This window comes from Chelonia mydas, chromosome 5 (genome assembly GCF_015237465.2).
Source record: "Chelonia mydas isolate rCheMyd1 chromosome 5, rCheMyd1.pri.v2, whole genome shotgun sequence".
Classification (NCBI taxonomy): Eukaryota; Metazoa; Chordata; order Testudines; family Cheloniidae; genus Chelonia; species Chelonia mydas.
Window position 1 is genome coordinate 82,943,079 of NC_051245.2, and position 15,881 is coordinate 82,958,959.

The 15,881-nt window shown below is 37.7% G+C and overlaps 1 protein-coding gene across 9 annotated transcripts in view; it reads left to right on the forward strand.

Moving 5' to 3' along the window:
* The window catches only part of SEMA4D (semaphorin 4D), a 149,763-nt gene that overhangs the window by 17,703 nt on the left and 116,179 nt on the right, over nt 1-15,881 (forward strand). Inside the window, exon 2 of one of the 9 annotated variants that reach the window (XM_043547627.1) lies at nt 11,434-11,519. The exons of the other annotated variants lie outside the window; for them this stretch is intronic. The gene's annotated coding sequence lies outside the window, so the exon portion shown is untranslated. The remainder of the gene's footprint in view (nt 1-11,433; nt 11,520-15,881) is intronic. 9 annotated transcript variants of the gene reach the window in all.

Genomic DNA, 15,881 nt, shown 5'->3' on the forward strand with positions numbered 1-15,881 from the left:
AATTCTGAAGTATAGTTTCACTTGTGATGTAAAGGAATAAGTATTGTGGGCTGCTTAAATAGTCCCTTGGATTGATTTCACCAGGTCAGCCTTGAGTTTTCATTGTGGGCATTTTTAGATCTTGATCCTGCAAACAGTTGCTCATGTAAGTAGTTCTACTGAAATCAGTGAGGTTATTCACGTGTATAAAATTGGACACGTGCTCAAGTATCTTGCTAAATTGGGATCTTAACATTACCAAAATGTGGCAAATGTACCATATTGATTGTGTGGAGATAGAATAGAGTCTACGAGTATGCTTAGCTTGCTAGAATTTTTTGCCAACATTTCAAGAAGATTTTGTTTGTTTTTTGTTTTGATAAAGCTTGGTAAGAACAGTCTATTTTTATTGCAGCAAAGCCTGTAGGAACAGATTGGAAGATTGCATAGCTCCACACTGCATACATTGATAGAAATTGGCTCTGATCCTGCAAGCGTGGGCAGATCTCTGCAGTCACACTAAGCCACACTGACCTACCCACCGCATGGATTATTTTGTAGGATTGAGGCCTAATGCAAGGTCATTGCTGTGATTTCGCCAATGGAAGTTGCTCCAGGAGGCAGTGAAATAATCCCAAAAAGGGTGGAACAGAAGAATGGGTATGAAATGTGTGGGGGAGAGAGAAGATCCATTATGAAACAGGAATATTAGCTAAATAGGTTAATGTACCTTGGTAGGACATGCCCACGTGGCCTTCTCCTGATGAGAGAGAGGGAGAAGGAGTAGTTGCACAAATCCCCAGGAGGCAAAATTCTACATAACCATCTCCACACAGTAGTTGCACAACTGCTCAGGGTTTGCTAAGAATTCATGCATATGTATTAGCTTTTCCTTTACTTAGCTGTAACTGGAGAGCCCACTTATCAGAAACTTAACCCTTCTGTAAGGCCGAAATGTAGATGTGTTAAAAATGAAAACATTGTTTAAAAATTGAAGTGATCATTAGGTGAATGAGAATAGATAGCTCTGCTAATTAGAACTGTCTAGTTTTGTTTTTGAATAAGATAGTACTACTTTATTTTTCACAGTATTTTCACTAGCTTCAGGAGAAGAAAGTACATATTTCTCCTTATGCTTTTTTAACTTCAGTCAAAATTAAGCCTATTTTCAGGCACAGGCAAGGGAACGGTGCATGTATTCACCTCTGTGTATATATAGACCCATCCAAAAAAAAACCTCTTAAAAAGGAGAGGAAGGGGGAATCCTTGGTCCCACTGAAGTCCATATGAGTTTTACCACTCAGTTAATGGGACCAGGATTTTACTGAGAGTGCCAACAGAATTATTAGTGATATTCAGTGAGATGACAAGTGGAGAAAGTGGACTGTCTCCTAAACTGAAGTGAGGTAGAGAAGATAGTAGTGTTTTCATTTCTAATGCACATATGTTTATTTTGGGGGAATATTGTGTTGGATACACAGGAAAATGAAAAGTGCTTTTAACTGTAAAGCCAGTCAGTATTAAACATTCCCAATTCGATGATACTGATATCTGACTTCACATGTGGTTGAATTTTTCTATCTAGATTCAATTTTAGAAGGCTCTCCCTGCACCTGTGCTTTTTAAATGGGCCTCTTATGTATGTAGCTTGATCACACAGCTGATCATACATGTTGATATTTAGGAACTCCTCTTTCTCCTGCTTTTGAAATGACAGACCCTGGGGGAAAGTAATCTCTGTTCAATGCCTGTCTCGTGTTCTTTAATTCAATTGTTGGCTTTATATCCTTCTGGTTTTATGTCTGCCTGTATTTCCTTTCCATATCATCTGAAATAGAATGCAAGTTGTTTTTATCACTGTGTTTTGACAATTGCTTTGTTCTGAGATTATGAAATAATTAGCATCTGGTTGGTTTTATACTCACTGATTTCTGTTTAATATGAACAAAAACATAAGTCACATTTACAAGATGGGAACTGTATCCTGGAAAGCAGTGACTACGAACATGACTTAGGTGTAATGGTAGATAACTAGGCATGGCAGAATTCAATTCTTTCTTTTTTATAATTTTGATGGATAATATCAATGTTTATTTAAGCATTTTTTTCCTATTTTTATAGATCAAAAGTTTCATAGGTGTGGAAAATTAAAGGAGGGGGTCAGACAATGTGGGGGTCAGACAATAATTTAATTACAGTAGGTGTTGATATTCAAAAAGTTAAGTCTTTGTAACTGTTAAAACACAAATTGTTAACATCACGTGAAAATGTACAAAGTAAATTTCCTTAAATCAAACTATAAGTTCTCAAGCAGCTTTTTTTGTACTTTGTCTGCAAATTTCAGTTATTATCTATGGAAATATTTTTTCCAGTTTGTGTGTGTATGGTGAAATCAATGTTTACCAGCATTTACTGATAAAAATCTATCCTTCCAAGTCTACTGATAACCAGTTGAATGGGAGCTCCTGTCGCTAAAAGGGTGAATGGTCCTTGGATAGGTAAGCAGGGAAATACCAAATAGAAGTAGAGAGTGGTATTACCTCTGAAGATAACATTAGTCAGACCATTACTGGAATACTGTGTCTCTTTTTGGTGTCTACATTTCAAAAAGCATGTTGACAAATTGGAAGGGGTTCAGAGAAGAGCTACAGGACTAATTCAAGGTTTGGAAAGCATGCCTTTACAGTGAGAAACTAAAGAAACTTACTCTCTTTAGTTTATCCAAGAGAAAACTAAAAGGTGATTTGATCACGGTCTGTAAGTACCTACATGTGAAAGAGATGCACTTTAATCAGAATAAAGATATATCTGAGAGTGAACGGCCTAAAATAACTCAGAATGAAATTTTGCCCTCAGTTAGTGTTAGTGTCATGCAACTCTCATTTGTTTTCTTTTGCAGTTGAATCTGAGGGCAGAATTTGTCATAGGTCAGCAGTTGAGCCAAAGAGAAGCCTCTGAATTTGAAGACTCTTAAATCCCCCCAAAAAAGAAAATCTCTCTGCCAGAACAGCTTTTTGGGTTTTATGTATGAGATGCTCTTATATGAGGTGGTCTTCTGGGTATCTGATCTGTTTAATGTGGTAGTAAAATCATTTATTTTAAGACTAGAAGGAAGAATTAGATCTGTATGACCACCTGTGTAACACTGATCACAGGCTTTCATCCAGTTACTTCTTTTGAGCCCAGTAACTTGTGTTTGACTAAAGCATATCTTCCAGAAAGGCATCTAGTCTTGATGTGAAGACATTAAGAGATGGAGAATCCACCACTTCCCTTGTTAGTTTGTTCCAAAAGTTAATTGTCAGAAAAGGGGAAATATTGCCTGAAATGATGCTTGCCATCAGAATTTCATTGATTCCTTAAAGGGGTGGAAGAGATGGAATGGATTGTTCTTCTTGAACATAGATACCAGGATTTATACCAAAGTACTGTAATAGCGTGTGGAACTGGAAAAAATCTTGCATACTCTAACTTGTAGTTAGAGGCCAAATGGGCTTTTGTCTATGATGTATATCTTGTGAATAATATCAGAAGTAGAATTGGTCAAAATAACTGGAAACAGTTTAGTGAGCTATTTTGCCAGCTAGCTTTTGTGCTTTCTGTACCTCCTGAAATTAAAAACTTTCTCAGTATTTCAGGAGACTGAAATCTCTCTGTTTGCATGCTTCACTGTTTTCAAAAATCCAGTTTTGTGGTGGTAATAGTGTCTCTGTGGAAGGTCCATGTATTTCTTGATTGAGTGCAGGACTGTGAGCCAGAGGTTCCAAGTTCTATTCCCATCTCCGTTAGGGTCACAAGTTTTACCATAAAGTGAAATCTGAAGAAATGAAAATATCTCACTTAAAGTTTCCAAAATTGCATGTAGGTAGATATAGATGGGAAAACTGAGATGCCAAGAGATTAAGGGTCAGATTTTGGTTAGTTGGTTAGTTCTGGCTGTTTCAGTTTTTAGGTGCCCAATTTAGATAACTAGGCTCTGATTTCAGAGGTGCTCAGCACTGCAGTTAAAGTGAAAGCAGCTCAGCACCTCTGAAAATCTGGCCCTGAGCACTGTTGATGACCAAGCTATCTACATTATGAACTTTTCCAGAATTTTTGATTTCCATCCTGCTTTCTGTTCTGTCATAAACTTCAACAGAACTCATTAAAAAAGTGTGCAAGTTTCTCTCTGCCCTCTATGCTAAACAAAAATCATCTGTTTGCTCTTTAGGATTTTAAATCTGTACAATTTCAATTATCTTTCACTATGTATATTATAAAATCTCTGATTATACAGTCAAATTCATAATTTAGAGTAAAACAGTAATTTTAGGCGTTGTTTTACCTTGCACTCCTGACCCCTCATGCATGTCTCTGCATGTGTCTCCATTGTTCTTTCATGCTCTTGTTGAATTGGCTGCTTGGGCTACATTGCATGCTCCTAATAGCTGACTTTTATGCAAGATTTGTGGGCACACAGGAGCAAGTCTGTACTCATTTAAAGTACTACAGAAATCAAGTATGCGCAAATAAGACAATGGCACAACAGGTATGAGTTATGGCAGCCTTAATTCCATTTTTGTTGTTAGGCTGACTCTTTTACATCATAGTGTAGTAGCTTTGGCCCTGATCCTGCAAGGTGTTACACAGATCCTTAACTTATATAAGTATTTCCATTATAGCTAGTGAGACTACTCATGTTAATAAAGTTAAGTTTGCATAGAAGTTTTTGCAGAATCAGGCTCTTCGGGGCTGATCCAAAGCTCATTGTAATCAATTATAAGAATTTAGTGGGCTTGATATCAGTCCACTCTTGTGTAACCTCTAAATACCTTTTTGATTCTATGTACCTGAATAAGACCGTGTATTTTGAATTTTAAGACTTTGCAAATTGAAAGTTGGAAAAGCTGCTTGTTTAAAATATTTATATTAGCTGTTATATTTCATTGTCAAAGAGGTGTTCTAATGTTACCAAAGTACTGAAAGTAAGGCTGTAAAATCTCTAACAAAAATCTCTAGGAGTATGTGGGACAAGAATTGTTTTTTTTTTTTTTTTTTTTTTAATCTTAAGGTAATTTGTTATATTGCTTAGATTCCAGAAAGGCAAATTTCTACAGATTTCAGCACTTAAGTGGAAAAATGTAAATAATTTTGTACTGCTGTGTTAATTTCAGCAGGCCATGCTCTGGGAATACATTTATGAGGCTATTTGTGCTCTTGTGTTCATGAATGCTGTCACATGGCTAGTGCTCACAATGAAAAACAGCAGCTTTATTGTTTCATGGCTTCCATTGCATATAAAGGCAGAAAACTGAGCTAAAACCAAGTGATGGAATTTCATTTAATAAAAAAAAAATTTTTTTTTGGTTAATTTTGAATGGCTTTTCTTTCTTCATTCATTATTTATTTTTATATAATTGAGGAATGCCTACTGGATGGTGGTCTTTTTTTTTTTTTTTTTAATAAAAACATACAAGCGTATTTCCTTATAAAGTGAAGCTTGGACTTCATGGAAATTTTTAAAACTTTTTTTTTAAATTACGTTACAAGTTTAATATTAGGTAGGCTGTTTAGACAGGTCATTCAGGCAGAGTCAATATTTTTAGTTGCCATTCATTTAACTATTGTAGTTATATTCCTGTTTGAGTTTTAACTATAATATTCTTTAATTTACAGAAATACATAAACCTCCTTTTTAAACAAGTGTGAACGTAGTACTTTATAACTCCTATTCAGAGTACACAGATCTTATTAATCACAGTGATGAACTGTATGTAAATGTTGCACATTTTAGGTTGGCTTAAATGGTGGAACTGCTACATCATTTAGGAGTAACAAAACACACAGAGACCATATTATTCACTGTGCTTGGTGCTGGTACGCGTTGTTACAGTTTAGGGCAACTCCCAGGTCCAGCATGGGCACCAACATGCAGGCTTCCAGCTCCCCAACTATCACCTCTTTTGGGCACAGACATGTCTCTCTTCCTCCTGACTAGGGTATTTCCAGGCTGCAGTTCCATGCTTACACTGTGAATTCCCCAGCAAGTCAGACAGTCTCTGCAGGCCTGCTTTGCCTTTTCCTCAGAGGCTATAAACAGTGTAATTGGCCACAGTTAAGTTACGACACAGCTGTTTCTAAGCAAGTACATTTATTCTTAAGATAAAAGCATTATCCTGGTAGGTAAACGTTTCATCGAACCCCACGCAAGGGTTTTTCTGTGATTACTAGTTCATAACCGCCTTGGCTCAGAACAAGCACACCCATGAATCTGAGACTCACTCCTTTATACACTGTGGGCCTCTGATCTTGTCTTCATGTAATAGGTGTTCAGCTGACAAAGGTCCCCTCCTCAGAGCAAATCTTCAAAACATTGGGTTTTTGTATAACCGGAGGAGGGGGAAGTGCATTGTTTAAGAGAGTCCGTTGAAGCTCATAATACTTACCAGAGTTTACATCAGTCATCTCTTCCCCCTTGAGACATTACATAGAATTCCACAATAATATACAAGCATTTCCATTTTTAATACAATGAACACCTAAGATACTTAAACTTAATTCAATAAGTTGGGTCCAGGATATTGCAGGATGTTGCCATATCTGCCACGTGCACATCAGAGCAGTGTAGTGGGTCTGGAAAATGTATGCTATCATTAGGATGTGTGCCAAAAAAAATCTTCCTCCCAGTGTCAGGGGGATAAGTAAAGAGAGTTTTGTTATGTATATTTTCTACTTGAGCCAAATATTAGTCTTTACAAGGGCTTTGTGCAGTTTATTATATTTTATGGTGATATTACAGGAGAACCCCATTAATCTGATCTAATTAGGACTGGAACCAGATTGGATAATCAAAAATTTGGATAATCTGGAGAATGGGAAGGTGAAAGGCTGCAGCGCCATCTATCATCCACAGGAGAGATAACCAGCGTCTTTACCTGTGTGCGCTGGTTCAGTTGATATGGAGAGCCGGATCATGGAGGACCAGATAAATAGGGTTCTACTGTATGTATATTAAATTGTCTTTGTCAATAAAAAAAAAAAGTGCCAGGATGTTCTTAAATTATGTAGCCTAAGGCACAGTCCTGCAAACTCACATGTGTACCTGTAGTATCAGTGGGGTTACTCACATGAGTAAAATTACTTGTGTGTATTGGCAGGATCGGGCTCATACTGTTTAAACATCACAGTTCATTAATTCCAGTTTATCTCTATATAGAGACTTTTTTTCTATAGAGACTCTGGAATGATTATGGACTTTGACCATAATGCTCTGTCTACCTTGCTGGCAAGAAGAGAAAATAAATGTACTAAAAAGCCTGAATTCACTCAAAAATCCCTTTTCTAGGATGGTCATGTACTGTCAGAAGTCTGTTTGACGAATGGGGAAGAGCAGAAAAGCAGCTGTGGAGTTGGAAGATCAGCAGTTGAGCATTTCTTTTTCAGGCACCTTCAGGATAGAAAACATGCTGGTGATTCTTAATATATATCATATAACAGCTCTCTTGTGCATTAAAGTAGCTATCTAAATACTTACACTGTACAGGAATAATTATAAGGGAGCGCCAGCTCCACTATCAGTAAAGTTGGTTGAGAAGCCCTTTCGTTTAAAGGATGACTCTTCTAAATGCTCTAAAATCTGTATTGTTTTGAAATGCCTTGAAATGTATTGTGCCTCGTGTGGCTATGGGGTAGGGTTAGTGATCCAGATTTGGAGTTATTTGACCAAAGCGTTCCCATGGATCTGATCAGGTCCCAAAGGGTTTCAGTCGCTCAACATTTACTCCAGCTACTGCATGGCACCCACTACCTCTTTGGGGAAGCAATATTGAAAATGTTATTCAAGAAAGAGTTAAACTCTACAGATTGAAACATGGCCATCAGTCTTGATCCTGATGGATTACATGGCAGATATGCAGGGTACCCAAAAAGGTGTCTAGCCAGCCAATATTAACAGGATCTCTGGGGCTAAAGGGGACATGCTGTGGCCATTGAACCTGACTTACACCCAGCCAGTATCAATTTGAATCCTACCTATGGCAGAAATCTGAAGAGAGATTTTTAGGCTTGTTGCAAAAATCTTCCTCTGTTTGGAGCAATGGGTGTTATTTGGGGGGAAATACATCAGATAATTCAGAAGATGCTCAAGTTATTCCCAAAAAGAAAATAAATTACAAATGTGAATACTTGCTGGGAGGGCAGGGGGATTAGCAGGTGGGGGAAATGGGGAATAGAGAATTGGGGCTGCAACAAGGTATGGAGGGATTATGGACAAAACTTGAATTTGATGCAGTGAAAAAAAGGGAGTCAGATATAGGATTAAAATGTGTCACAGTGGATGATCAGGGAAGATGATCACAACAGCTGCATATTGGTGTGGATGGGAGTGGGAATGTTGGTATCGGGGAAGATGATGTTACAATAATCAAGATTGGGTTTAATGGGGTTGATTAGGGCCAAGATAAATTTTTTTTAGCAGTGTGCACAATAGAAAAAAAGGTGATTGGATTTGTTTGAAGAAACATACCTGCAGAATAATCTTTAGATGTTGGCATTTCCATCTGGAATAACTTCACAGTATGTGCTGACTGCTATTAGTAGATGGCTGATTAATTCTTGACACGTTGATTCAGATATTCCATTTCCTGGTAGATAAATAAAAGTACCATAAAGTCTACTGGTAACCACTTGCCTGTTTTTTCCTCAGTTAGCCAGCAAATATCTATCCAGAATTGTTTTATGAAGTACTTTCACCATGTATATAGGAATGTAATTTTATGTTTTCATGTCCTTCATTGTAAATTGGGTCTCATTTTATAAATCTGTTCTAGTTTTACTGGTGTCTGGTACCACTGGTATGTGACCTTGTAACTGTTTTGTCTTGTTATCCCGATGGAAGACCAATCCATTTTCCCACGTGTTTTGCTGTCATCAATAGTGTCACCAACGTGTGTGCATATTTCTTCATATCTTCATGAAATGGCATTCTTTTTTTTGTTTTCCAAGTAGTTTTCTCTGATCTGTTATATGGATCAGAAAACTTATTCTTTGGAATAAATTACTTACAAATGTAAGAGTCTTAATTGTGAGTGGTCTAATGATTATAGCTTTTATTATTTTTGGCTTAGTGAAATATTGGACTCTTCCTTCATAGAGGTGAATACAGTGTTTAAAAGTTCATTTTAATTCTTGACAGATAGTGCTGTGTTGCTGAGGCACTGTGCTTACCCCCAGGGAGAAGTTGGAAGTGTCTTATATCACTCAACCATCCTTCCATTGATTAGTGAGTGACATTGACTATCTCCAAAGGGAGTCCCAGCCAATCATTTTCAGCCAGAAAGATGTTAACTGTGATATGGGGCCTTGCAGGAAAAATATAAGGCAAGGACAAAGAAAATATTTTAACATTTCTCTTTTCCCCCAGCAGAAATGCAGTCAATCCCATTCAAAAGGGTTTTCTGGATTGCATAGCTAATTGTTTAGTTTATGATTGATTTACTGTGCAAAGTTAAGATCAGATATAAAATAAAAAATATTCTGTTTCTACAGTTGGCTAAATAGAAATTAATCTAGTGTTATGCTGCATCATATTTTACAGTTATAACGTGAGGAGCATATATGTATTGCAGATGCCCTTATATGCAGATTGTACTTTGCCCAGATTTGTTTTGCTTTAAAGAATATAGTATTGATCCTAAATCCAGTTTAGGCTACATAGGGGTTTAAGTGCAGCAGGCCTCCACAGAGCTGTCATTCTTGTCTCGGAGGACTTACTACTTGATAACAAATCTCTACATTGCCTAGAGTCGAGGGAGACTTTTTGGTTACATCTGTGTGAAAAAGATATGTGAGAACAGCTATATAGCATAAGTTATATAAGGGAAATTAAGTTTTAGGCATCTGCATAAGTCTACATGAATTGAAAGATCACAGGAAACTGCTTTATCATGTTAGATCTGGCACAATAAGAAATAATTCAGGAGACAGCAGTAGGCCGATGTCTTGTAAAAACATCATATAATTTGGGCCTCGCTAAAGAGAACCTGTGTACTGCTTTCACCCTCACTTAAACAGTTTCAGTAAAGTTGAGTCAATATGCAAATAGGAAGGGGTAGCTACTAAAATAGAGTTGTTTAATCTGTTTAATAGATTTAGGATCTGTTACACTAACTTGGATTCTTCAAATAAACTATAAATTGATTCAGTCCTCCAAATTACAGCCTATTGTAAAGCACTCTGACTTTATCTTTGTGCATGTGTCGGACTGAGATCTTTTTCCTCCTTTCACTTTTCATCTGTGTACTATTGTCTCTTTTCAGAGGTCCATCCCTCTTCAACAGAGTACTTTAAACATTTACTTAAAGTGTAGCATGGGTTTAAGTGCTTTGCTGAATCTGAACGCATTTAAGCATGTGCTTAAATTCTTTGCTGAGCTGAGGCTTTTATACATGCATTTTTATTTATTTTACATGACCACACAGTTTAGCATTCAGTAAATAGAGCCAGTACTTATAACTTTAAATACAAAAATGATATATGCATACAGATAGCATAATCGTAATCAGCAAATCATAACTGTCGTAGACACCTCACTTGACCTCCCCGTAGAAGATTTGGTGCCACTGTATGACACTGGTTGCAACAATGGTCTATACGGTCACAGTTCGTGTCAGTAACATCACACTTAAGCATTTGCTTTAAAAGGTTAAGTGGAAAAGCCTTCTCTTAGCTGTGGTTGTGCTTAGAATATATTATTTGGGTGTGTGGTTATTGTAGCAAGTTGATGCATTTGCTCATACTGTACTGTAGATAGATACTGAATAACCAGTATATGTATTTCTATTTTTAAATGTTTTTAATTTGAGTACACCTCTGTTATCAGTGTGGTGCTGGAGCTCACCCTTTCAAGCTGTGATGCTAATATTAACTCTACTTTAGTCATTTGGCCTTCTAGCTAGAGGAATTTGTAAGGCTAAAAATTGTATTTTAGGGGCCATCAGAACCTTCTACCGTGTTACTAAAAGACTTTTTCTTCCCTTGCAATGAGAACCTATTAGAAAATTTTAATATTTTAGATTTGTCATCATGTTAATGCATGTGGTCAGTGCTGATGATATTGCACACCCGCACAGTGCAGGGGAAACGGAAATAAAACAAAATTTACAAATGTTTTGAATAATTTAACTTGAAATTTGAACTGTGTAGTCTCAACTGTCTAATTCAAAATATTTTATTTTTTCCACTTGTGTATGGTTCCCAGATCAAAATATGAATGCAGCTGTTAACTTTTACTAAGCTTTTCTGTTAGGTCAACCCTTAAATTCGGTCAGCAGTAACAACAAAAATACAAACAATGACATACAAACAAGCTTGTGTTTCAGAGGTAGCTTTGGTCAGTAAATATAGCGATCTAAAAAATGTGCTGTTAAATCTTGAGATACTAAAAATTCCATTTTTTGCTCTATCATTCTCTTTTAGCTCTTCACATTCTAGGGTTATCAGCAGGTGGTAGAGAGAAACAAAACCTTAGAATCTGGAACAATTTAGAGAAACTTAATTAACAGGTAAGTAATGAAACATTCCCTACAAAGGGTAGGTCAGACTTCTCTCTTGAGAGAACTTATATTTGTTCACAACAGATTTTTGCAAAAAAGGGTTTCACAATTTAAAGTTATGAATCCTATGCAATGAGTAGCGGGAAATGTGCAGACAGGAATGACTCTTATCTGACTGTGTCTGAAGCTAATGTCTGTCTACTAATTTGTCATCCTCACTTACTCATATATTACACTGCAGCCAGAGGCTTTTTTTTCTTTTTTCTTTGAGACTGGTATATTCCCAGTTGATAATACCCCTGGCTTGTGTGGTGTACTAAAGCACTTGGTAACTGGGTGGGCTGACTTATTTTAAATAGAGATTGAATTATTTTGCTTAATGCTCCATCTGAGTACTTTGAGAATATTTGCCCCAGCTTCTTGATAATTATACATATTATTGAAAATTGCAAAATGCAGTATTTTTAGACACTGAGATATTTTATCATCAGTTTGCTTTAAGTTGATATGGTGGTAACCCGATGCTCTGTTTTAAAAATCACTCTTCTTTCAATTATGCTTCTTGATGTTGCCATAAGGTCACTGTGTCCTCTCTTTCTGAGTATGCTGCTGTGCCTCAGTTTTTCTTCTTTTGATCAGTGCCTCGTGACTTGTGTAAAAAGTGAGAGCCTTCTCCTCTGGGACCTGGTTTATTAATATAATTCAACAAAAAGTATTTAACCTTCACCTCTGTATCCAGGTTTCAAATCCTGACTTGTCCTTTGTCCTGGGCTTCATAGATATCCTTACATCATGCTTCAATCACTCTTGTATCATAGGTTTCAGAGTAGCAGCCGTGTTAGTCTGTATCCGCAGAAAGAAAAGGAGTACCTGTGGCACCTTAGAGACTAACAAATTTATTTGAGCATAAGCTTTTGTGGGCTACAGCATCCGATGAAGTGAGCTGTAGCTCACGAAAACTTATGCTCAAATAAATTTGTTAGTCTCTAAGGTGCCACAGGTACTTCTTTTCTTGTATCATAGCTTCACAGAGCCACCCTAGCAAGGCCTCCTACTAATCTTGCTGCTGCCCTATCTCTCTCTGGGCCTTTTGCCTGGCTTGAATGGACCATCTCCAGGCTCTCATACTGAGCCAAGAGCTTTGCTGATAAAGTGACCTTCTGGTGACTAAAATGCCCCAAACTCTGTCCTTAAAAGGGCTATGCCCCTGTAAGAAGCTTGCTGGGCTGCAGTTGTCACCAACAGGCATGGCGTGTATGGGTGGCAGTAAGGAGAAGTAGGAAAGTAGGTCCTAGTGGGATTCAGTTATTATATTCTGTTTTTTAATAGAAAAAGTGACTAAGGATCAGGGACAAGTTTAGTCCTAGCTGACAAGCTAGTTAACCTGGTGCACAATTTGACCTCTATGTTGGGTGATAGCGATTAGAATTAAAGTGTTCTGCAGATGCTGCAGAGGGATTTTTCAGTCTCCATGGACAAAAATTGTGTGGATTTCCATCCCTTACTTTGTTATTTTAGTAGACTATTGCTGCTTTAATGTTCCACCTGTGTTCACTTAAATTAGTTTGTTCTATTCACAGAAAGCAAATGTATAGCCTGTTGCTGAAAATAAGTCACCTTTATGAAAGATTTTACATTTTCTCCTTGTGCATTTTATCACACCGTGTATTGATGTTTTTTGTCTTCTTGCCTAGTCATGGAAACTTTATTTGTGAGATCAGAGGGATAAATATTTAAAAATGCAAAGTAGATCCATCTTTTTTAATCTCTTCATCAGTTTTAACAGTTACCATGATGAGGGGATTGACCCAAATGTGAACATTTGTGTAAGCTCTCTGCAGAGAGCTTTTTCTTAGGTAAGGTAATATACATGCTGTTTCCATAAATACAGTGTGACCCAACCCCCCAATAACTCTAACCTGCATCATAACGAGATAGTAAAAGAAAATGAAGGAAAAATCTAGGACTAGTTCTACAATTTTGCATTGTATTGAACTTAATTTATGTACAAAAGGGGTTAAAAATCAGTAATTTAAAATGGTCCAGGCAGCTTGTATTGTTCTATTTTGTAGACAAGGTAGACATTGTTATTCCCACTGTTTGCATTCATCAGTATAAAATAACATCCACAAGAACTGCCATGAAACTAATGTCCTTAAAAGAATCCCAAATGTTTGGGATTAGTCCGTATTTGCTTTAGCAGTATGAACAAGGACCAGATGGGGATGTAAAACACAGCATGTCAAAGCAGGATCCAGTGGTGCATACTGGCTTTAATAATTAAAATGGCTTGTAAAAATAGTGCTGACATAGTCACCCAGTTGTGTTAGCTTCCAGAGATGCAAATGATCAAGAGTCCTGAGAAGAGTTTTGTTGGAAATATATGTTGCATTATTGTTCATCCCTCTGGGAGAACTACAGAATGGCTGGATACAAAATGAAGAAGATGTTTAAGTGCTTTACAGGAACTTGAGGGACTGCAATATATTGTTAAGTTAAATTACACAAGATATGTTGGTTTAAATTCTATTGAGTTGGTGAAAAATCCTCAAAAGCACAAAAAAGAAGTTAGGTCCACAATTCCCATTAAAAATCAATGAGTTGGGTGTCTAACTCTCCTTTGTGCCTATTGAAAATCTCTTTAAATCTAGATATCACTTAACTGACTGTAGGTTTCGAACATATGGGTTTTTAGGATTAGTTTGCTATTCTTGAAGGTTTTTTTTTATTTTTACTAAAATGTGTTTACAAGTAACTCCAGCTTAATATAGGTTTTTTGTTTTTTTTTGGTCTGGGAATCTAGTGGAGACTGGGGCTTTGGCGAGAGCTAGTTGGCTATAGATGGGAAGTGATATTATTGAGACCAGGAAAAACTTCCAGAGTACATAGTGGAAGTTGTATCTGCTAACTTGATTTGAGAAGAATATGCCTACTTTTTGGGTCTGCCACTACTCATAGTTTCACATACAGCAAACGTGAATATATACTAAGGAGTAGACAAGAAAAATCTATTTATATGTGCATTAGAATCATAGAATATCAGGGTTGGAAGGGACCTCAGGAGGTCATCTAGTCCAACCCCGTGCTCAAAGCAGGACCAGTCCCCAATCAAATCATCCCAGCCAGGGCTTTGTCAAGCCTGACCTTAAAAACTTCCAAGGAAGGAGATTCTACCACCTCCCTAGGTAATGCATTCCAGTGTTTCACCACCCTCCTAGTGAAAAAGTTTTTCCTAATATCCAACCTAAACCTCCCCCACTGCAACTTGAGACCATTACTCCTTGTCCTGTCCTCTTCTACCACTGAGAATAGTCTAGAACCATCCTCTCTGGAACCACCTCTCAGGTAGTTGAAAGCAGCTATCAAATCCCCCCTCATTCTTCTCTTCTGCAGACTAAACAATCCCAGTTCCCTCAGCCTCTCCTCATAAGTCATGTGTTCCAGACCCCTAATCATTTTTGTTGCCCTCTGCTGGACTCTCTCCAATTTATCCACATCCTTCTTGTAGTGTGGAGCCCAAAACTGGACACAGTACTCCAGATGAGGCCTCACCAATGTCGAATAGAGGGGAACGATCACGTCCCTCGATCTGCTGGCTATGCCCCTACTTATACATCCCAAAATGCCATTGGCCTTCTTGGCAGCAAGGGCACACTGCTGACTCATATCCAGCTTCTCGTCCACTGTAACCCCTAGGTCCTTTTCCGCAGAACTGCTGCCTAGCCATTCGGTCCCCTAGTCTTGTCCTCATCTTGCGGCAAAGAGGTGGGTTACGACTTCTCCTCTAGAATGCAGACCTCTTCTCAGCTGTTGGACGTTTGTCACCCCCAGATTGGACTACTCCAATGTACTGTGCAGGGTACTATCCTTGAAGACCTTTTGAAAATTTCATCTATTGCAGAATGTAACTGGCTTTTCACACTGAATATTATGCCAGTAGACTGCATTGGCTTCCTGTTTGTTGATGGGTGTGTTTCAAGGTGTTGATTTTAATCTCCCAAACCTTACATGGTTACACTACCATTTTGGGGGGAAATCTGCTAGCATTGCATTACCCATGCATTTCCACGAGGTGTAATAATGGTGGGAGCACAAATGTCTGAGCTCAGGCTATACCAGTACTACTTCTGATTCGTGTAGTAATGGGGAGAGATTTGCTCAAAAATGTTAGTGTAGCAAGACTTGTATACTCCTCTCCTTATGCTGCATTCCTGCAGCTGAGTTCTGCCAAGGTATTATGGAGACTGTCACAAAGACAAGTAAAAGTTTGGGGGGCTGGTGATAAGCATGCTCAGGGTGTGTGTGTCTGGACAGCCCTCAACTCTGAACTTTGCTTTTACATTGGTTTGACAGTCAGAAATTTTTTTTTCC